The sequence below is a fragment of the Spermophilus citellus genome (assembly GCF_964194105.1).
Source record: "Spermophilus citellus genome assembly, chromosome: 2".
In the NCBI taxonomy this organism is placed as follows: domain Eukaryota; kingdom Metazoa; phylum Chordata; class Mammalia; order Rodentia; family Sciuridae; genus Spermophilus; species Spermophilus citellus.
In genome coordinates, this window is record NC_138183.1 from 185,019,756 (window position 1) to 185,035,040 (window position 15,285).

Here is a 15,285-nt window from a genome sequence, read left to right on the forward strand (position 1 = left end):
ACCTCCGCGCGGCTCCGCGGAGTCCTCCCAGCACTCCTAACATGGCGGCCGAGTCGCCTCCGCTCCCTCGCTCGGGCGCGTCCGACCTTGGCGCATTTTGGGCATTGTAGTTCCGGAGATAGACTCGGTGTCTCTCCAGGACGCAAGAAGACTACCATACCCAGAATGCACCTCTCCCGAGCATGGCTATTGGGGCCGCTTTGGACAGAGGGATGATGTCATTGCAAAAACCCCACTGCATTCATTGTGCTACGGTCTATCCACCCCCCTACTGCTGCTGGGCTTGCGATTGCCGCTCGCTCCAGCTGAGCTCAGAGTAGCAGCAGCACTAGGGCAGGGACCGACTCCAGCCCTTGGACTTAGGACATCGCAGTACCTTCCCTTGCGTGCGTGACTCTTTCGCACATCATTTCTGTTTATGCCTGGGGTGGGGAGAAAAATCCCAAACCAGGTGAGTTAAAGTGATTTATTCAAATGGTCCTCCCAAGTTATTCCTCCCGCTTAGTTCTTAAGGCTTTCTTTTGGGAAGATGGGGGCGGGGGGAATTGGAGGTTCTCACGGGCGCTGCTAAGGGAAAAGCTCTGTGCAATTTGGGTCACTGCAAAGAACTCCAGTAACCTACACCCGCCAGAGGACCGGTGCCTGCCAATTCCCTAGTCGCAACTCCCCTCAACCTTTTGAGGCTGGCAGAGGGGGCTGGGCTGGGAAGGATGTTGGGAAGTGCTCTTGGAAAATCAGAGGAGGGCAGAGGTGGGGGACTGCAGTCCTGTCACAGCCCGAGTGCTGAGGTTTGAGTGGGAAGGGGTGATGCGTGGGGAGAAATGGAGACAGTGATTTAATATGGTCGCACTACTTTAGAACATTTATATATCGCTCGGACGAGCACACACTATTCATTTTAAAGAGGTGTATGTTTCTTTTTGAGCAGCTTAAGTTTCGTAGGGCTTTATTTTATGTGTGTATGCCTATGCCGTTTGTCTCTCCTTTTCTGCTGATTTGAGGTGACAGTGTCCTTTAATGGTGCACTCCGTGCTAGTCAGAAACATTTCACGTGTCTGAGGAAGGTTCTGTTAGGCTGCTGGAAGCAGCATTTTAAAGTGTTCTCCGTTCTCCTGACTGCAGGATTTGGGATTGTTTGGAAGTGGAGCCCATAGATTTGTGCTTGTGCGAGTGTTTTAAATTACATTGCAATAGGCTCCTTGCCACTGACAATGGTACCATAATGAGCTGCTGTTTCCCGAGGCACAGTCACCACTCACAAATAACGGTTTGCAGACGGGATCGATTAGGGAAACCCGGGTTTATTTTAACACGTTAGGGAAAGGGAAAGTTAGTGTTATCAACCTTTATTTGCCATTGCTGATAGGAAGAGTGATCATGGCCAGGGAAACCAAGGAGCATAGTGGTGTTGTGCTCAGTTTGATGGTAGTGGTTGTTTTTAAACAAACTAACACATTTACTAGGGGAATAAAAGCATACAGAGCTTGTATGATGTTGGCTGTCTTTTAAGAGGTAAAGAGATGATGAGTGCAATAAATATGTTACTTTGAGATAAACAGCTGGCAGACTCTAGAACAGATGGGGCCAGTCTTAGCAGAGAGATTTAAAACCTTGGAAATGAATGGACCTGGGGTCAACCACACCCCCTCTTGGAATGTCAAAAGAAGGAGAAATGCCAGAGTATTTGCTTAACTCTAAAATGCTAAACCTTTTCACAGCTGAGTCGGGGATTGGGGAAAGTCATTACTAGCTGTCTTCTGCTGTAGTGAACCAATTTTGTTCATATTTTCATTAAGACCCTTTGGTCTCGAAAGTTGCAGATGGATGATACTTAGTTAAATGCTGTGTGTTACTGAATACAAAGACAATCCATTCTATGGACTTTGTAGTAGAATGATTTATTGGGATGCAATGAGCAGCTTTTGGAATAGGGAAAAGATCCAACAGTCTGCCTTTGCCTCTTCCCACATCTCTTGTTGCTTACTCTGCTTTTGCAGAGAACCTACCCTTTTCTTCTATACCTTCCTTCTTAGCCCACCCCACCCACATCTCTTGAAATTGTTTCTTTCCCTATTTGTGCTTCACATTTTCCCTGTTTTAGAATTTCCCCTTTATTCTCAATATATCACACCTCTTTCTCTAAGTCTCTTTTCACCTCAGAATACCCTCCCCGATCCTCCTTCCCCTCACTCAGGAACCCCAGGGTGAATGTAGACTGTGTGGATAGTTATTGAGTCCTTTTTGAAGAGGCTTTAGCTTTTCTTTTTTCTTGCAATCTGTACTTGGCAGGATGACCAGCATCTAACCTGACCCTTGGCCTGGTTTGTGGTTTCTGTAATAGACATGGTCTGGCCCCAGCAGCTTGTGGACAATGAAATGTTGCTGTTGAGTTCATGCCACTTTTTCTTTTGCTGGCACCTGTGAAGAACTGCCAATGTACTGGTGAGGTGGGACACACATATAATCCAACTTGAGAAGCTGAGGCAGGAGGATTGCAAATTTGAGATCATCCTGGGCAATTTAGCCAGATGCCATTGAAAAAAAATTAAAGGGACTGGGGGTGTGGCTCAGCAGTACAGTGCTCCTGGGTTCAGTCCTCAGTACCAAGAAAGGAAAAACAAAAACTGCCAATGGGTTAGCAAATTTTTGAATAGTTTTCAAATAGCTTCTGCCTTACTGATACACTTTTTAATTTTCTTATCCCTGCTTCAGTAAGTGGTGGGAATGGGAAGACTGTTTTCCCCCTTGTTGTTTCTTGTTGATTATTAAGGGGCAATCAGGGACCAAACTGCCCATTTGTTTTTTGAAGGTACTTGGAAATGCAACAGCTTTCTTCCTGTTATTTCTTCCCATATTGGAGGAAAATTTGTTATTTTATAGCCCTCTTGTAGGAAAAGGGTGGTAGTTGTGTTACTTTGCTTAACAGTAGTGTTTCTTCAAGGCTTGGCAAGTCTAACTGCTGTCTCTTTGAAGGCAACTATTATGATAGGAAGATTCAAGCTGTCATTCAGGATGTCTCTTGCACCCTGACCAACTACACATTTCTTTTTAGTTTACGTATTCGCAAAGGGATAATGATCATTGCAGTTTGGTTTACTTGGGCTGATGTTATAGCCTTCCATGATCTGACCCCAAACTATACTGACAGCATAGTAGTTAAGCAGCTATTCTGTGTCAACACAATGTGAAATGAAATGTGAAAATAAATGCTTCTCTTGTCCTTATAGAGCTTATATTCTAACAAGAGAGACAATCCTTGAACAATTGTAGGTGTGATAAATGTTTCTTCCAAAGGAGAATGTGTGCTAAGATGGTGTTCCTCTTGTCTGGGGCAACCGGGGATGGTATCCTGTTGGAAATGACACTTCCAAACACTTAAAAAGGGAGTGGAAGTAATTCAGAATGACCATGAGAGGTGCTTAGAATGGAGTGAAGAGCGTTTCTGGCAGAAGGAACTTCATGGTCAAAGTACAAAGGAGTAGTGGTGAGCAAGGGGACAGAGACCAAAATGAGGAAGAATGAGATTGGAGAGGTGGACAGAGGCTGTAGAGTGGAGGTTTTCTGAGCTACAGGTAAATTTTTGTCTTTATTTTAAGGGCAATGGGGGCTTTAATTAGCTGGATGAATGACATGTGGAATAGTAAAAAGTCATCCTGACTGTTAAGAAGAGATTGGAGGAAAGGATTGGTTGGAGTGAGTATGTGGAAACACATATATTTTAAGTGTATTTATTCCACTAAGTTATACTGATCCCCAGGTGTATGTGCCCCATGCTAGAAATATGGCATTGATAGTGTTCGTTTTGGAGGAATTCACCAAAGTGAGGAAGACAAACAAATAATCACATATGGGGAAGTATTTAGGCAATGCTAAGAGAGCACAGCCCCACAGGAGGTGTCCTTTCTTATGGATGGGGATGTCCACAAATTGGCAGGTAGCTTTTGACCTTAAACATGAAGGCAAGAAACAGTGTGGTCCCAGGCACCTAAGAGAGTGCCTTCTACAAATTAGGGACTGTGAATGTTTGTCGACTAAGTCTCTAAGGGCCTCTTCAAGAGCAGGAAATATCAACACATTGGAAGAGGGCAATTAGTAATAATGCAAATGTCAAATGTAAAGTGCTTTTAACAAATCAATTCCTGAGACCTGCAGCCTTTGAGTTGTTTTGTGGATTACTTTTAGGGAAATTCAGAAATATTTCAGTTCTGTTTTTTTTTTTTTGGGGGGGGGTGCTTAACTTCTTTGATTCAAGTTAATTTCTCAAAAAGCATTCTAATTGCATAAAGATCCCTAAATCAGTGGATCTCAGTTTTTTGAGATTTATAGATAAGAAAAATCACAAACAAATAAAACAATAAAGTTAGGTGGGCTGTTGACAAGTTATTTTCTTGGCTGTGGTAGAAATGTTGCTCATTATTAAATAAGAACATTTCCAAGTTTAGAGGAGTTTTTTTTTTTTTTTTTGATACACAGAGAATTGGGGGAGGTACTGTGCTTTGAAGCCAGGTGCTTTACCACTGAGCTATATCTCACCACCACCACCCCCCACCGCCCTTTTTCTTTTCTTTTTTTTCTATTTTGAGACTGGGTCTTGCTAAGTTGCTGAGACTGGCCTCACATTTGCAGTTCTCCTGCCTTAGCCTCCTGAGTTGCTGGGTTTACAGGTGGGCACCACTAAACCTGTCCACAGATACTTTATTTTCAGTTTCTTCTTCATAGGAATCTAACCCTTGAGCACTAGGTAGACTTCCTCAAGATTAGTCTAACATAGGGGTTCCTGACTGGTCCCTGGAAGGTTCTCAGGGAGATTATGACTCATGAGTTCACATATTGATTTGTGTGTGTACGTGTTCATGTGCTGAAATTCACATGAGCATCCTGCATTTTTCTATCACTATGTGTGTGTCCTTGGGCAAATTACTTGCCCTCTTTGAACCTCTGTTGCTTTGTAAAATTGAGGATTAAATGAGAATGTATTTTAAATGTCTGGCACTATGCCTGGTGTAGCTGGTGCTCATGGCAGCTATTTCTGACATTCTATTTATTGATGATTTTTAACATTTTATTTATTGGGTGATGCTTGTTTAGAACCCATAGTGAGAAAATGAGGGAAAAAATAACAGTGTAATGATACAGTCCAAAGCAAGGGGAAGTACACATCATCAACATGGAATTTTTGCTAGAAATGTTTAGCTTACATCTAATCATGAGGAAATAAATTGGACAAATCCTGATTGTGGGACATAATGCAAAACAGCTGGACTGTGATTTGTGTTTTGATTCTATAGATAACACAAGATTAATTAAAATGATTGCAGAAATACTCAATGAACTACATTGGAAAGTGCTTTTTAATTGTGTACCACAAAGATAAATCAACTGTCAGGTTTTGATGTACTATTCAGTCATTTCATATATATATATATATATATATATATATATATATATATATATATACACACACACCAATAATTTATAATACATACTATTCTGCTTGATCTCCTTTGCCTGACATGCTTTGGGCATTTCCCCCAGGTATTTGTCCGCTACTATAACTTAGCTGTTTTAATAATTGTTGGAAATTGTGCCACAGTGAATCTTTAAGTGCCCATCATTTTGTTAGGAATTTGTAGAAATATTTCTGTAGGATACTTTTTCTTTTTTTTTAAAGAGAGAGTGATAGAGGGAGAGAGAGAGAGAGAATTTTTTTAATTTTTTTTTTTTTAGTTATTGGTGGACACAACATCGTTGTTTGTATGTGGTGCTGAGGATCGAACCCAGGCCGCACACACGCCAGACGAGCGCGCTACCGCTTGAGCCACATCCCCAGCCCCTGTAGGATACTTTTCTAGAGGTGTAAATGCTGAGGGAAAGGGCACAAAATTTCCCTTGAATTGCCCCCTGAAGTAAATTCTTATTAGCAATTTTTGAGAGTGCTATTTCTATACACCTTTGCCAAGTCTATTAAGTCACTTTGGCCGTACTCTCTAAGAGAGGAAACTTGTGAAGGGTAGACAGAATGAGCAAAAATGGAATCACAGAGTTTCTTTTGGATTTTTTGAGGCTGTAATAAAGGTTGATGTGTAAATAATTCTTTGGGAGAAAGAAATAGAATACATTATTCTTGCTACAACATAGCGTACTGTTTAAAGAGTAAAGTGAAACAAGCAGCCAAGGGCTTTCCCCAGAAAAATTTTAAGAAAATTTTTATTTTTCAGTTATGGTTAACTTCACTAAAATGAGGACACCATCTAAGTTGAGATGAAAATAACCTGCTCTGCTCACTTCCTCTGCAATTCAGTCACACAGCTACATTGGAAAGGGGGAATTTAAGCTCCATGTAAAAACTATCTGGAAGGCGGTTAAAGTCTGAATGTTCATCTTTGTGAATTTCAGTAGAAGCAATAATAAAACAGATATTTTGGCATTTTTTTCCCCATGGAATGTTAGGTGTGAGCTTAGGAGTGGCTATCAGCTACTCACTCTGCCCTAACAGCAGACCTGGGAAAGAAACTGTGAGGGTCATAGGTCATTAATGATAGGCTAAACACAAGGCCCTGTTCTGGGTGTTCTGATAGGGAAACAAAAACAAAGGTGGAATTCTTCCCTACTTTCATTCTAGGAGACTGATATCTTTTAATGAGGGTCTTCAATAAAAGATGCTTTATGGAAGTATATTGTGTTTGCTGTCTCATTCTCTCAATGGTAGGCAGTAGATCTTAGCTGTGTTTTTTACATGCAAATGAAAAAACAACTCTCAGGCTTAATAATGTGTGGGTTTTTTTTTTTTTTGTTTTTTTTTAGGTTACCTAGCAGTAAATAAAGAAATAAGTAAAATGCAGATGTAGACCCTAGGTAAATTTTCTGAAACCAAAAACTATACTGTTTCTCCAGCTGCTTCCTGTTTTTGCTTTGTCTTCTGACTGAAACTATAACTTCATGAAGTCAAGACTGGCTGGGGGGTCTGTTTCTGTGTTACTACCAGGCACCCAGGTGATCTGTTGGATTTGCTGAAGTATTACTGCACTGCCATAGCATTAGCTGGATGTGAGGTAGTTCATATGTTTTATTTGATTATTTTTTCCAACTTATTTTGGAAAACTTTTAAACCTATGGAAAAATTGTAAAAGTAGTACACCCCTGCACTTTTTTTTTTAAAAGAGAGAGAGAGAGAGAGAGAGAGAGAGAGAGAGAGAGAGAGAGAGAGAGAGAGAGAATTTTTAAAATTTATTTTTTAGTTTTTGGTGGACACCACATCTTTATTTTATTTTTATGTGGTGCTGAGAATTGAACCCAGTGCCCCGCGCATGCCAGGCGAGCACGCTACCGCTTGAGTCACATCCCCAGCCCTGCACTTTTTTTTTTCTAAATTCATTTGCTTTCTCTTTCTGCACATCGACACACACACTTTTTTTTTTTAAATAAAGCATTTGAAAGTTAAGTTGCAGATATCACCATACTTTATCTCTTAATCATGTATCCCCTAAGAATAAGGACATTCTTCCATGAAACTATACATCATTACATTGAAATGATATTTTTTCAGATTATCCCAGTCTTTCTAATATCCTTTATTACTTTAAAAAAATTTTAAAAATTACTTAAACAATTTGTGTCCTTTAGTTTTCTTTCATATAACATAGTACTTCTGCTTTTTATTGTTGTTGTCTTTTATGATCTTGAAAATTTTGAAGATCTAAAGTTTGTTGTTCTGTGGATTGGAATTGGAATTATCCAATTGTTTTTCTCATCAGATTCAGGTTAACCACATGTGGTAACAATTCTCCTAGCAATGTTGTATCCTCTCCTCCTCCTCCTCTTCTTTTTTTTGGGGTGGGGTGGGGTGGGGAGGTACTGGGGATTGAACTCAAGGGCAGTCAACCACTGATTCACATCCCCAGCCCTATTTTGTGTTTTATTTAGAGACAGGGTCTCACTGAGTTGCTTAGTGCCTCACTTTTGCTGAGGCTGGCTTTGAACTGTGATCCTCCTGTCTCAGCCTCCAAGCCACTGGGACTACTGGAGTGTGCCACCACTACTAGCTATATCTCTCTTCTTGCTTGCTAGGTGACACATGATGTTGTTTGTAATATCACTGGTGAAATGAGGCCAGTTCTCTCTATTGAAAAGGCACCCTTTTCTCCTTTGTAACTAATAAAATTATTTGTCAAGTGATATCTTGAAGTTATTTGAATAGTCATCCAATGGTTGTAATATCTATTCGTAATCCTGGCATAGGTCAATTGGTATTTATAAAAGGATAATTTTCTAATGTTTTCATTTTATATTTATAATCTGATCATTGAGGCTCCCCCCCTTCCTCCACCCACAGAAGGGATTGAACCCCGGTTGCTTTATCAATGAACTATATCTCTGGTCTTTTTATTTTTAATTTTGTGACAGGGTCTTGCCAAATTCCCGAGTCTGGCTTCAAACTTGCAATCCTGCCACAGCCTTGGGAATATCTGGGACTACAGGTGTTTGCCACCTGACCCTCCACCTGGCCCACAATTAAAAAAAAATGTCACTTGGACTCATGTATTCTTTATACTTCAATGTGTTAAAATCCATTATCAATCCTCTCCACATACCCCCCCTCCCCCTTATGCATTTTCATATTTAGATTCTCCCAAATTTAGCCAGGGGAGCCTAGCTTCAAGCTTTCTGATAAAGTAGATGTTATTTTACTTATACAAGTGAGGAAACTTAAGTCCCAGAAAACTACCTATGTGAGGGATTACATGGCTAGTTAACAGAGAAGACCAGTTGCAAATCCAGTTCTGACTCTGAAGTGGTTCCTGCTACTCCACACTGCCTCCTGGCGCCCAGGAACAGAATGTCACCTGCTGAAAGGAAGTTAAAAAAAAATAAAAGAACATTCATTGCATCATTGTTGCTAATAGCAATGATTGCAAACAACCTCTAAGTGTGCAACAATAGGAAACTAGTTAAGTAAGTGGATATGTTTACAAAAGGAAGAGCTCTGAAACTATAAAAAAGAATCAGGGTGTTCTCTAAGTACTGATATGGAATACAATCTCCAAAGATATATTAAGTGAAAGAAGGAAGTGTAAAACAGTGCACACTTTGTGAAAGAAGTAGGGGATAGATAAATATGTTTGAATTTGCACAAAGAAACCATGGAAGGGTATAAAAACTGGTTTCCAACAGAGAGTGGAAGAGATGGATAGTGTATTTATGTATATGTATGTGTACTGAAATATCAAGATTTATTATTTTATGTAGTGTTGATTTTTAAATGATCTTATTGAGATAGGAATCACATATACTGCACAAGTCCCCCATTGAAAGTATGCAATTTACTGCCTTTTAATGTATTCGTAAAGTTGTGCAGTCTTAGCCACAATCAACTTTAGAACAATTTAATCACCACTAAAAGAAACTTTGACCCACTAGAAGTCAGTGGCCATTTTCCTCACTCCCACTCTTCCCCAGCCCAAGGCAATCAGTAATCTACTTCCTATCTCTGTAAATTTGCCTATTCTGGATATTTCATATGAATTGAATAATGGCATATATAGTCTTCTGTACATTTCTTTCATTTAGCATAATGTTTTCAGAGTTCATCCATGATGTATTATGTATCAGTGCTTCCTAGCATTTTATTACCAAATAATACTCTGTTGTATAGACATGCCATATTTTATGTGCCCTTTTAGAATTTGGGGGACATTTGGATTGTTTCTGCTTTTCCACTGTTTGGGATAATGTTGCTATAAATATTTTATATACATTTCTTGATGGACATATAATTACTTAATTATTGGGTGGAGTTTCTTGGTCAACTCTGACCTTTTGAGACATTACCAAATTGTTTTTCACCACTAATGTGTAAGAGTTACAAATTTCTCTGCCTCCTTGACAACACTGTATTATCTGTTATTTTTATTATTACAACCATTCTAGTGGGTGTGTCGCACAGATTTTTTTTTACCATATCAGTATATTAACAATATGTCTGTTCCAAAATAATATTACATTTAAAAATTAGAAAGAAATGGGGACTCAGAAAGAAATTTCCAGGTGGCCAGCTGAAGGGTCAGGATACACAGAGAGAGTTCCAGGGTATAGACAAACTCCAAGTTTTCCCCTTTCAGCCTGGTGTCCTAATGGACACACATATTCATTTTGGGTTTTTTTAGTACCACCTGACTTTTCCTTCTCTAGCATGCTCCCAGTTTCATTGCCCAGAGTGTAGACAGCTTAGATATAAGTGCTAGCCTCAGGACTTATTGAGCTTTAGTAGCAGCAGTACAGACCGTAACTAGGACCATATTTGTTCTTAGGACCAGAATTCTGAGGACCATGATGTCTTCGTGTTAGTTTCTTCAGTAAACACGGTGAGGGCATTAGTCAAGTCTGCTTCAACTACTGGTAACGGGTCTAGAAGGCAGAGGGATGCTTTGAGAAGCTCGAGTATTGGAGCCCATAAATTGGAGTTAGTTTGAATTTGTGTTCTGGTGTATACAAGCTATGTGATATTGGACAAGTCATAATTTCTCAAGGATCCAATTCCTTGTCTATAATAGGGGATGTCTAGCCTTACAGTAGCTCCTCATAAGATGCTTAAAAATTACAAAGAGGAAGTCGTACCTTTATGGGAGAGAAGCAGGCAGAACCGCTTTCACTCAGTGATAACATCAATAATGGGCAGAAAGCCTGAGAAGAACACATCAGTTTGTGGCATTCCTACTAAAAATGCATAACCTGAATATAATCACAGGAAACATCTCACAAACCCAAACTGAGAACCAGTCTACAAACATTGTTTTTCTATTATCTTTTTTTTCTGTTATTTTTCAAGTGTCAAGGTCATATGAAAGACAAATACAGAGGAGTGCTTCTGGATTAAAGGAGACTAAAAGACAGATAAAGACTAAATGTATCACATGATCCTGGACTGATTCTTGGGCCAGAGAAAACTTATTTTTCTTTGGACATAAAGAATGTTGTTTACTCAGTTGGTAAGATTTGAATAAGGGTTGAAATTAGAGAATAATTTAGTATAAATATTAATTTCCTGATTCTGATGATTATGCTCTGAAAATATAAGGGAATGTCTTTGTGTTTTAGGAAGTACTATTTAGTTAGGGGTAAGAAATATCTGTATACAGAGAGGGAGAGAATGTAAGAAAATCTGAAATTTTAACATTTGGGTGATGTGGGTGAAGGGTATATAAATTCTTAGTAACTTTCTTGCAGCTTTCTGCAAGTCTGAAATTAATTAAAAGAAAAAAGATAAAAATAGAGGAAGGGGATATGCCAATACTTAGGGCATAAGGTGATTGTGAGGATTAAACAAGGCCCAGGTCTCAGCATGGTACCTGTTTCCTGGAAGTACAGGTCGACATCCTATTATGGGTGAGGCTGATAATAATGCTTAGCTATTATGTGGGAGGCAAATTAAAATTGACCCACTGTGGCATATAATGACAGTGCTACTCTGAATCCATAATTGGGACTCCAGGTCTGACAAGGAGTTTTCTTCTTGCAAATTCATTTAGTTGCAAAGTCTTACAAAAGCACATGCATCAAATCACAGTTCCTTATCCATTTAAGAAATCATCTCAGTATAGTATGAAATTTACATGAAGTTGTGATAGTACTAGGAAAGCTAAGGGTTATGGTCATTTTGCATGTGGGCCATATTCAGGCCAGTTCTAGCATTTGGGTAACTGCCTCTTACTTTCTCTTCCTCTTCCTCTCTCTGTCCCCCACCCCACTCACATTTCTGATTTTGTCTTAGCCATTTTAATTCGCTATGTCAAATTTTAATTATTTTGGCAGACAAAAGAAACTTGAATAATCTTTTCCTTTCAATACTCAAGAATTTTGCTTTCTAAGAGCAACTTTGGGAAAAAAAGAAGTGCTTCTACTCTGGAAAATTCATGTAGTAACCTCAAAAGGAATTCATGTCCTAGAGGAACTGTGAAGGGGATAGAGAGCTCAGTTTCTTTTGAGAGAGGCTGAAAGAAATACTTCTGTCTGAAATAGTAATAAAGATCTATTTATTTTTCATCTTTCTGCTGAAAGCCTCAATATGTGAATGATTAAATTCTAAATAGATTTAGTCCAATTGCAAAAAAGTATAACATCAATCTTGATTTAAATCATTTATGAGATCTTGGACAGGCTACTTTGCTGAGATGATCCTTAGTGTGACATTTAAATTTGTCTCTTTGAAGTAACAAAAACTTCCAACTCCTGGAGCTGCAACTGTAACTCAAGATTCCAAATTCAGTGACACCCATCTGGATTCACTGTTATTACTGAAGGACTATCCTTCTGTTTTGACTATTATAAATTGGTTGATCTTAGGATTCTGTATACTTTTTGCTTTTGAAGTTATGGCAAGGAAGTGAAATGGCTGTTTGTACAATAAATCACTTTTATTATATAACTTTATAATAATAATACTGAAGTTTTAAAAATTTTATGATGTAGCAAGCACTGTACTGACTGCTTTACATAAGTCATATCATTTAATCATGACAAAAACCACATGAGGAAACAAATCTCTGAGAGCTTAAGTTACATGCCTTAGATCATTGAGTTAGTAAGAGGCAGATCCAGGACCAGAAATCAAGACTGTCTTGATGGACTTTGTGAGTTTTCTGCTGTGCATTTTGTAATTTTGTATGGAAGATGATTATTTTTTCACTTTACCTTCAGAACTGAGTCCTATCTTATTTACCTGAAAGGTATTCACTGAGTGCCTAGCACGTCGGGCACATTGAAAACTATAGAGATGGTTGAGACTTAGTTTTTATCCTTAAGGATTTCATACTCAGTTAGAGGTAAGATAGATACACCCCATACCCCTACATTCATAACAGCATTATCCACCTTAGCCAAAGATGGAAGCAGCTCAAAATGCATGCATAAACAAAGTGTGATATATACATACGATAGACTATCATTCAGCCTTAAAAAGGAGGAAAATTCTGGCACATGTTCTAATATGGATGAATCAGGAGGACATTATGCCTGATGAAATAAGTCAATCACAAACAGACAAATAATTTATGATTTCATTAATATGAGGTATCTTGATTAGTCAGACTCATAGAAACAAAGTAGAGTAGGGCTTGAGAAAGAAATGGGAGGAGAAAGAAATGGAAAGTTTCAATGAGTATAGGGTTTTATTTTTACAAAATGAAAAAATTCTGGAGATTAGTTGTACAAATATAAAAAGCTGAACAGATATACCCCTTGTCTTAGTCTGTTTGTGCTGCCGTAACAAAGTCTAAATCAAGTTCTTGAAATACCTGAGACTTAGTAATTTATAAATAATAGAAATTTATTTCCTACAGTTCTGGAGGATGGGAAGGCAAAGGTCAAGGTGCCAGCAGGTTTTGTATTGGGTGAGAGCTACTGTCTGCCTCCAAGATAGTGAGTGCCTTGCTGCTGCGTTGTCACATGCTGAAGAGTGAACTTGCCCCAAGTGCTTTCTATAAGGCATTTATGAGAGCAGAGGCCTCATGGTCTAATCTTCAACTAAAGATCCCACCTCTTACTACTGTTAGCACTGAGTATTAAGTTTCAACATGAATTTTGGAGAGGACACAAACATTCAAAACATACACCCTTTACTATGTGTTGGAATGTGATCAGTGAGCAAGGAATGACCAGTAATGTCACAGGGATTAGAGATGGCTTCCTAGACAGGGTAAGTATGGCCAGGAAATAGAAGACAGCAAGATTTGCATAGCAATGAAGAAGGTAGGAAGGGCAACTCAGGTGAAGGGAATAGCGAGCGAAGTTGTAGAGCAGTTTGAGATCTAATCTTTACAAGAAATACATCTCCAAGTGTATGGTTCTATAATTGTAGGTAACTCAGCCACATTCTACGTAGGCAGAGTTAAGACCAAAGTCTAAATCAAGTTCTTGAAATTGTGGGACACTGGATAGGGAGTCACTTATGATTCATTTAGTAAACATTTATTTAGCACATACTTCCAGGTACTATGCTGGGCACTTAATCTATGTCAGCAGATATAATATCCCCAACAACTCTGGAGTTATTAATAGCTCAATTAACAGATGTGGCAGTTGTGACTCAGATGAAACCTGCCCAAAGTCATATGACTGGTAGGTGGCAGAAAGCAAGACTTGACCTGAAGCCCATGCTATGTCCACTTAGCTACACTGCCTCCTTTTGTGGGTGAGTGTGGAGTGATGTCTGGTTTTGAACTCAAAGTCAGATTGGAGATGACTGCCACCTCTTGTCCTCTTGCTTCTTTTAATGGTCCTTTGTCTGAGTTGTCTGACATTTCTGGGGCTCAGCTTCTTCATCTGTGAATGAAAACTTGTATTAAAGCAGATTATTTCTAAACTTTCTTCCAGTCTTAAAATCCTATTCATTCATCAAACACTAATTTAGTATCTTCTATATACCAGGTATTCTGCTGCTGGTTTCTGGCAGTTGAGATTTGGTGGGACACTATTCTTGCCTATATAGAGATTATAGGCTAGCGAGGGAAACAGAGACATTATGGTCATAGCACTGGTAATGGTATGTGCAAAGGATACTGGAGCACAGAGGAGGGGCACCTAACCATGTCTTGGACCACAAGAACCTAATCCTTCCTATTGTTCCTATGGTCATAAACATATTACATAATTGAGTTTACTAAAATTTTGTTGAACTCAAAACTCCCTTTCATTTTGTGAAAAATTTAATTGAATTTGACAGTTAAGTGCAGTTATATACTGAATGTAAGATTTGGATTTTTTTTTTAAAGAGAGAGTGAGAGAGGGAGAGAGAGAGAGAGAAAGAATTTTAATATTTATTTTTCAGTTATCGGCGGACACAACATCTTTGTTGGTATGTGGTGCTGAGGATCGAACCCGGGCCGCACGCATGCCAGTTGAGCGCGCTACCGCTTGAGCCACATCCCCAGCCCCAAGAATTATAATACTAAGGAATTGAGTAACTAGTAAGTCAGGCACCATGCTATTATTTTATCATTTCCATAATCCTGTAAGGTGGATGTTCTTATTCTTGCTTTACAGATACAGGAACTGAGCTCAAAGATATTGGGACTAGCAAGAGACTGGTTCAAAATCAGGTGTGTCAAAGTCAAGACCTTTGCTCCTTCCTCTACCCCAGGCTTCTTCACGATCCTAGACATTTGTATTTCTGAAGGAACTGTGCCAGACCATGAGGTCCCACCCCAGCCCCCATCCATGCAGGAGGGTCACATTAGTCATGATGAACAGTTCTTCAAATTTTTCTAACACACTGGAGGATAAATACCTCCT

The 15,285-nt window shown here is 39.1% G+C and overlaps 1 protein-coding gene across 2 annotated transcripts in view; it reads left to right on the forward strand.

Annotated features, from left to right (window-relative positions):
- The first annotated feature begins 235 nt into the window (after positions 1-235).
- The window catches only part of RAB30 (RAB30, member RAS oncogene family), an 84,518-nt gene continuing 69,468 nt past the window's right edge, over positions 236-15,285 (forward strand). The window contains exon 1 of one of the 2 annotated variants that reach the window (XM_081281062.1): positions 236-451. The gene's annotated coding sequence lies outside the window, so the exon portion shown is untranslated. The remainder of the gene's footprint in view (positions 452-15,285) is intronic. The other variant, XM_081281061.1, reaches the window with a different exon arrangement.